The following is an 8,158-nucleotide window of genomic DNA, read 5'->3' as shown; positions in this document are numbered from 1 at the left end:
CCTCGTCTTCGGCAGACAAGGAAGAGCCTCCCATCACTTCCCAGCCCGGCTTGCGTTCTGCACCCGAATCCATCATGCGACCACTGCCACAGCTCCCCTTGCGTCGGTGTCCTGTAAAATAACAAATAGGGGCCAGAACAATGGTCCCAGAAGCGGCCCGGCTCATGGCCATGGCGACCCTCTCCCAATCCAGCTGCACCCAGTAAACAGTAGAGACCCTACTCACAAATGCAGGCAGAGGTAAACCTCTGCCCTGCTGCCAGTCACACGCGTTGTCTCCTACTGTTGCCGTTCCATGAGGTCAGGACTGGGTCGCTGTGTCACGCTGGCCATCTAGCACTAACCTTCCAGTCTGAGGCCTCTCTCTTCAGCGCTCAGCTAGCCTGCTTTTAAAAGGTCTTTACACAGCTGATAGGCCACCTCTGGACACACCCATACCTCAGCAGGTGGTACCTATCAGCTAATTTGTCCCAGGTGTAGCCAGTCCACAGTGGATAAAAACCATGTCACATAAAACACTAAAAACCATGCAATAGAAATAGAATAAAACCATGCAAATAAAATGACACTCATAAATAACCACTAAAAATCAGAATAAAAACAATATACAACATAAATACAAATTTCCACTGTGTGACACATACCTTGAAAAACTAAAGTTTAGTTTTTAAACTCATCTTAATTTTGTAGAGAAGGTGATCAGGCTGTTTCTTCATCTCCTGAGACCAGCTACGCTGGATCATCACCAGCTTGTATCTTTATCCTTTTTCACTCAGTGAAGTCTTTCTTTTTGTTGACCATTCATATGCATTCGTAACCAAAGCGTGTGATCACAGGTGAACACACAATTTCATATTTGAAATAACCTGCTCGCCTTCTCGCACACCCCATATTAGTCAGGCAAACTCATGTACAGGCTCAGGGGGACGGGGTGAATCTATATACAAAGATGAGATATTAACACAAAGGAATACTCTGAATAATACAAGCTAGCCTATATTAAGTAATGTAATGTATGGCACCAAGCAGACATGTGGAGAGCATGCAAACTATACACAGGAAGGCCCCGGGCACACGGTGGATTTGAACACAGCATTTTCTTGCTGTGAGGCAACAGTGTTGACCACCATGCTGCCCAGTATTTCAAAATGGCTTTGCTGAAACCTTTGGTGTTCCCTTTTCATGTTTGTGTCTAAATCTAAAGTCAGAGTGACACACTGTTAGGATCGACACACAAATGTTTGTGTTTACATCTTTCTGTGCCTCTCATACATCGTAAACTTTATTAACAGTATCAACAAATCTTTACTTGCGGGCAAGTGAAGTAAATAATTATTAGTGAGCTGTATCTTTGGGCAGTGGATTTAATTTTCTAAAGATATACATTTCTGATAACTTTGCAGATTGAGATTGTTTAGTTTATCTCATAAATTTGTCATCATCACAGCTCTTTACTTCTTCATCACTTTCTTAACTGGAATCTAAACCTGCAACCTCAATTCCCAAAAAAGAAGAAAAAAAATTGAGTAGCTGTATAAAATAAAACACTTGACCTGTAAATCTTATTAGAGCCATATGTTATTCACAGTGGAAGACAGAAAGCATGTCAAAGGTTTATATTGCGACATTTTACAATTTCATGACAAAAATTTGTTTATTTTTAATTTATTGGCAGCAACAGAAAAGTTGGGACAGGGGCAACAAAACACTGGAAAAGTAAAAGACTTGAGGAAACATTTTACAACTAATTGGGTTAACTGGCAACAAGTCAGTAACAAGACTGAGACAACATTACCTTAAAGAGGCAAAGCTTTAAAAAATTAAAGGCTACATCTATAAATTGCGGCACAATCTCAGAATATTCTTCGTCACCATAAAATTACGCAGCATCAGAAATCGTAAGTTAACAGCATCTCAGGTTAGAGCCCAGATAAATGCCACACAGAGTTCCAACAGCAGACACATCTCTACATCAACTGTTCAGAAGAGACTGTGAGAATCAGGCCTTTATGGTCAAACAGCTGCAACAAGCAGAAGAGATTTGTTTGGGCTAAGAAACACAAGGAATGGACATTATACCAGTAAAAATCTCAAGAAAACTCAGAAACCAGTCTTATTTGTTATCATCTATCGTCCACCTGAGCCTTACACAGAGTTTCTGTCTGATTTCTCAGACTTTTTTATCTGATTTAGTGCTCAACTCAGATAAAATAATTGTGGGTGATTTTAACATCCATGTAGATGCTAAAAATGACAGCCTCAACATGGCATTTCATCTGTTATTAGACTCAATTGGCTTCTCTCAAAATGTAAAAGAACCCACCCACCACTTTAATCACACTCTAGATCTTGTGTTAACATATGGCATAGAAACTGAACATCTAACAGTGTTTCCTGAAAACCCTCTGCTGTCTGATCATTTCCTGATAACATTTACATTTACAATAATTGATTACACAGCAGTGGAGAGTAGACTTTATCAAAGTAGATGTCTTTCTGAAAGTGCTGTAACTAAGTTTAAGAATATAATCCACCCACTGTTATCATCTTCAATGCCCTGTACCAACATAGAGCAGAGCAGCTATCTGAACGCTATTCCAACAGAGGTCGATTATCTTGTTAATAATGTTACCTCCTCACTACGCACGACTCTGGATACTGTAGCTCCTGTGAAAACTAAGGTCTCAAATCCAAAGTCCCTGACTCCGTGGTATAATTCTCAAACACGTAGCCTAAAGCAGATAACTCGTAAACTGGAGAGGAAATGGTGTTTCACAAATTTAGAGGATCATCATTTAGCCTGGAGAAATAGTTTGTTGCTTTATAAGAAAGCCCTCCGCAAAGCCAGAACATCTTACTATTCGTCACTGATTGAAGAAAATAAGAACAACCCCAGGTTTCTCTTCAGCACTGTAGCCAGGCTGACAAAAGGTCAGAGCTCTGTTGAGCCAACAATCCCTTTAACGTTAACTAGTAATGACTTCATGAACTTCTTCACAAATAAAATTTTAATCATTGGAGAAAAAATTACCAATAATCATCCCACAGATGTAATATTATCTACAGCTACTTTCAGTACCGTTGATATTCCTTTAGACTCTTTTTCTCCAATTGATCTTTCTGAGTTAACTTCAATAATTAATTCCTCCAAACCATCAACGTGTCTTTTAGACCCCATTCCTACAAAACTGCTCAAAGAAGTCCTGCTATTAATTAATTCTTCAATCTTAAATATGATCAACCTATCTCTAATAATCGGCTATGTACTACAGGCCTTCAAGCTGGCTGTAGTTAAACCTTTACTTAAAAAGCCATCTCTAGACCCAGCTGTCTTAGCTAATTATAGGCCAATCTCCAACCTTCCTTTTATATCAAAAATCCTTGAAAGAGTAGTTGTCAAACAGCTAACAGATGATCTGCAGAGGAATGGCTTATCTGAAGAGTTTCAGTCAGGTTTCAGAGCTCATCACAGCACAGAAACAGTTTTAGTGAAGGTTACAAATGATCTTCTTATGGCCTCTGACAGTGGATTCATCTCTGTGCTTGTCCTGCTAGACCTTAGTGCAGCGTTCAATACTGTTGACCATAATATCCTATTGGAGCGATTAGAACATGTTGTAGGTATTACAGGTACTGCACTGCAGTGGTTTCAATTGTATTTAAATAGCGGCAAATCACAACAACAGAATAATGTTTCTTCCTGTTAAAAGGGAGTTTTTCCTTCCCACTGTCACCAAAGTGCTTGCTCATAGGGGGTCATATGATTGTTGGGTTTTTCTCTGTATGTATTATTGTAGGGTCTACCTTACAATATAAAGGGCCTTGAGGTGACTGTTGTTGTGAGTGTGCGGGTAGCTTGACCCTGACTTCGCATGTGAGGGCTCACTTGACTCTGGGTGGAGTCGCCAAACTCTGGCGTGTCTGCACACCTGTGGGCAATTGAGCTCCCAGCATTTAAGATCAGCACTCAGCACTACTCTTTGCCAAGTGTTCTGCTAACCACAGTTAGTGCTGGCCATAACAGCTTTTGCTTAAAGAGAGATTGTCATAGAAAGAAACTTACCTCGTGTATTTCTCTGCAGCTGCTCAGCCGATTTCCACGCTACATCCCAGACAATACTCACCTTTTCTCCTGTCGCTGGCCTTAGGCTTGGCAGCTCTGTTCTCCTCAGCTCTGGTCTGCTCAACTCACCTGCCCTCCAGCCGCCCTCATTGCATTCAATTCTCTCTGCTCTCGGAACCCAGTCACCTCACCCGGACCTCCTACCTCCCCTGTCGCCAGTTCTCAACCTGCAAATTGTAAGGCAAACCTGCTTTGATAATAACTCCTCTGGATCGTATGGACTCAGCCACTAAATCCACTCTACTCTCTTTGCAGTGTATTGAGAATCCCGGTTGCACTCCCTGAAGCCTGTGGCTTTCCTTCATGCCCCTGAGCTTAAGCCTCTGTAGTCAATTTAAGTTCTCTCATGTTCAATCCAATTATGTTTGCTTCTAATCATACCTTCACGTTAAAGTCACAGACTTAAGAAATCTTTGTTCATAGTTGATGGTCTAGTTGTCCTGCATGTAATTGTGTTTTGTTTCTAGTTATTGCTTGACATCACCTTTACACATGTAGTAATTCTCAGTTCTTAGTTCACAGTCTCATTTTCCTTGCAGTTTAGTGCTTTGTACAATAAAGTTGGGTTAATCATGCTAAACTGTGCCTCCATGTGATTTTGTCTATTCTGGCCTCGGCCTTGACAGATTTGAAGGTCATAGGCAAGAGGTCAGAAACAGATGGGGCATACAGTTATTTAAAATAGAGAACCTCATAGTTTCAGAACATATTTTCTCTGTTGAAGAATTTGGAAAAACTGCATCAAATGTTCCCTTCTGTGAGCGATTAAAAAAGAAAAACCACAGGTCAAGTGCCACTTATATACAGACCATAACTGCTGGTTTTACAGAAAATCTGAAAGGATGTCAGTTGCATATGTTGTATAAAGTTATCAGCAGTCTTGGGATATTTTATTTCCAGTTAAAAACAAGAAAAAAGTTTTAATTCCTTGATTAAGCATTTTTATTTTGGAAGAAACATTGAGAAATTTGATGTTTTTTGTTTTGTTTTTTTAAGTGCACTTGAAGGATCATTTTTCTGCCTTGCCATGTTAGTTCCTTGTCTACTGACTAAATTAAGAGAATGACTTTAGTATTTTCACAATTTCTTATTAAAAGCAAGCAATCTCACATGACACGTCGTAACAGAACACATACAACCAGTAGAGGGAGCTATATTACATAACATTGCATTAAGCCAGAGGTTCCCAAAGTGTGGGGCCCGCCCCCATTGCAGGGGGGGCGAGGTATGAAAAGAAAAACAAAAACAAAAACGCTTGGACACTGCTAGCATAATGGACAGGTTTTTGACGGGGCTCCCACACAAACGCAAAGCAGGAGATGAAGCATAGCCAAATATGTTTCCAAACCAACTTCCTTCCAAGCCAAAGACTAGAAAATATGGTGAAGCATATCTTCCCTTTGGCTTCACCTGCACAAGTGCATCTCCCCTGCAAAATTAGTTTTCCCTGCGTCGGGAGCACGCGCTGGGCTCTCCAAATCACGGACAAACAGTATCCAACATTCTTGATTTTTAGTTCACAAACACTTCTTGTAATGACTAACTACTCCTGACATTTTGGACATGTTAGCTCTTTATGCAGTAAAGTTACAGCGGGATACAAATAATATCAGGCTGATCCTGCCGTAATTTGTTCCCCCCGGTTCACGGACTAACAGTATCCCACAGCTGTTTTTGTTTTTGAACCCATTTTGCACAGAGAGGCATTTTTTTGTTTTAAATAATCTCCGTTTTCGGTGAATCGCAACGCTGTTTACGTGTTGACGAAAGGCCCAAACGCATAGAAACAGCTGCGTTTTCAAAAATACCCGTGTAGGTGTGGACTTAGCGTAAAAGAGTTAGTATTACTACCTGTAATTTATTGCCGTTTACTTGTATTTGCTTAACTGTTTACTAAATGTTTGAGGTGTGAAATAAACCGCAATGGAGTTTGTAAACAAAATATGGGTGTGTGTGTTTGGAGGATGTGTTTGTGCGGCGGGGGGGGGGGGGGCACGAACATTTTTCTTGTAAAACAAAGGGGGGCCTGGCAAAAAAAGTTTGGGAACCACTGCATTAAGCGATCAAGGGTAACAAATATCTCTCTCTCTCTCTTTATTGGTCTGTAGGACTGCGTGATCTCTCTCTCGCTCTCTGTCTTGTGGATCAACAATTAGTTTCATTGCCAGCTCATTATCTCCTGAGTCAATAACGAAATGAAAAGAAATGGAACTGGATTTCACATTGGCTTGTGTGTGGTTAGTTTATTCCCCATTTCCCTGTTTTGTTTTGTTTTTGTTGTTGTTGTTGTTGTTGTTGTTTGATAATTGTCTTCAGATCATTTTAAGTTTAAGAAATTAGGTATTTTTAGCTCTAGCTGTGTTATTGTCATTAAGCAATGTAAGTATGGCAATGAGTATATCAGCCTGGCTGACATCCCGCTTGGGAAACCAAAATTCTGATAAGAACAATAATAATAATCTTTTGAAAAAGGAACTCCTAAAGTAGACTGTCATTCAGCATTGCACCACTGTATGACTTTTTGTGTGGAAATGTTTTTCAGTTTAAGCATAGATAAACATAAGATTCAAACTAAGGGGCGATCGTGGCTCAGGAGTTGGGAGTTCGCCTTGCAATCGGAAGGTTGCCGGTTCGAGCCCCGGCTTGGACAGTCTCGGTTGTTGTGTCCTTGGGCAAGACACTTCACCACGACACTTCACCCGTTGCCTACTGGTGGTGGTCAGAGGGCCCGGTGGCGCCCGGTGGCGCCTCGCCTCTGTCAGTGCGCCCCAGGGTGGCTGTGGCTACAACGTAGCTTGCCATCACCAGTGTGTGAATGTGTGCGTGAATGGGTGAATGACTGGATATGTAAAGCGCTTTGGGGTCCTTAGGGACTAGAAGGTGCTATATAAATACAGGCCATTTACCATAACTGACCAAATGTGAAAGTTGATCACCTACTCTTTACATTAACGTAGACAGGCAAACTTTAATTCATAATTATTTTTGACTGTTTTAGTGAAAGCTAAACTGTAAACTGACGTGAGTTCAGTTAGTTTGGAGGTTCAGAGTTATCTAAACAATACACCTTATTACGAAACCTCACAGTGCCAGGGAATTTTATCAGTTGGTTAAAATTGGATGTGGATGCTCTTCTTGAAAGAATCGCTGTGAGAGAAACATTAACAGAAGGAGAATAAGCCACACTGTGTATATCTTATGGTCCCGAGTTTTTGACCCAGGACTTTGAGTTTTTGTTCTGGACTGATTATTTTTTACCAGCATTAAGTAAAGCTGGTAAAAACACGGCTCATAGGAAGTGACAAGCAAGTGGGAGACCACACACAGGCTTTTAAAGGCTGTAAAATATATTTAATGAAAATAAAGCAACTTAAACACAATTTAAAGGACATAACAGCCATAACTGAAACTTCCAAATGAACATGATGGGTGCCAGACAGAGAGAGCAAAAAACTGGTTCAGTCAAGGTGTCTTTATATACACTGGGACTGGCCTTCTCAGGTGTGCTGCATCTATAATTGGGTCAGCTCCACCTACCTGCAAGGAACAGGTAACAGAAAAAACAAAACACAAGGCCAGCCCACTGGCTGTCACACAATGGCTGTGTCCCAATTCAGGGTCTGCACGCTTGAAGTACGCATTTCAAGTGCGATTACGTCACCGCCACGCGACGACGGCTGTCCCAATTCAAAGTGTACTTCAAATGCATACTCCAAATGTGCCGTCGATTTCCCCAAATATCAAGCGTGGTCCGGTGCACGCTTCGTGGTCCCATATATCCCACAATCCATAGCGCGGCGGTGGGTGTGGATAATTTTGCCGCAAAATACGGCAGAAGGGAGCGGACGAAGAGTGAACTGTCAAAAGTAAGTACTGAATATGATGTCACTTATTTATGTGCGAATGTTTAAGAACATTAAAACATTACTGTTGGCCACATGTCGGCAAAGTTATGTGACATTAGTGATGTTTGTACTTTCAGCGGTAACTTGGTTTTAAAGCCTCTACTTCTAAATATATATATATATATAGTTG

General features: G+C 41.0%; 1 protein-coding gene across 2 annotated transcripts in view; it reads left to right on the top strand.

Annotated features, from left to right (window-relative positions):
• Window positions 1-5,391, top strand: part of LOC120442715 (C3a anaphylatoxin chemotactic receptor-like) — a 19,515-nt gene extending 14,124 nt beyond the window's left edge. Inside the window, exons 3-4 of one of the 2 annotated variants that reach the window (XR_005614893.1) lie at window positions 4,149-4,299; window positions 4,379-5,391. The gene's annotated coding sequence lies outside the window, so the exon portion shown is untranslated. Of the gene's footprint in view, window positions 1-4,082; window positions 4,300-4,378 lie in introns of both variants that reach the window. The other variant, XR_005614892.1, reaches the window with a different exon arrangement.
• Window positions 5,392-8,158: the final 2,767 nt, after the last annotated feature.

The sequence above is a fragment of the Oreochromis aureus genome, linkage group 11 (assembly GCF_013358895.1).
Source record: "Oreochromis aureus strain Israel breed Guangdong linkage group 11, ZZ_aureus, whole genome shotgun sequence".
Lineage (NCBI taxonomy): Eukaryota > Metazoa > Chordata > Actinopteri > Cichliformes > Cichlidae > Oreochromis > Oreochromis aureus.
Note: the sequence above shows the minus strand (reverse complement) of the source record. Positions and strands in the feature narration are given on the sequence as shown.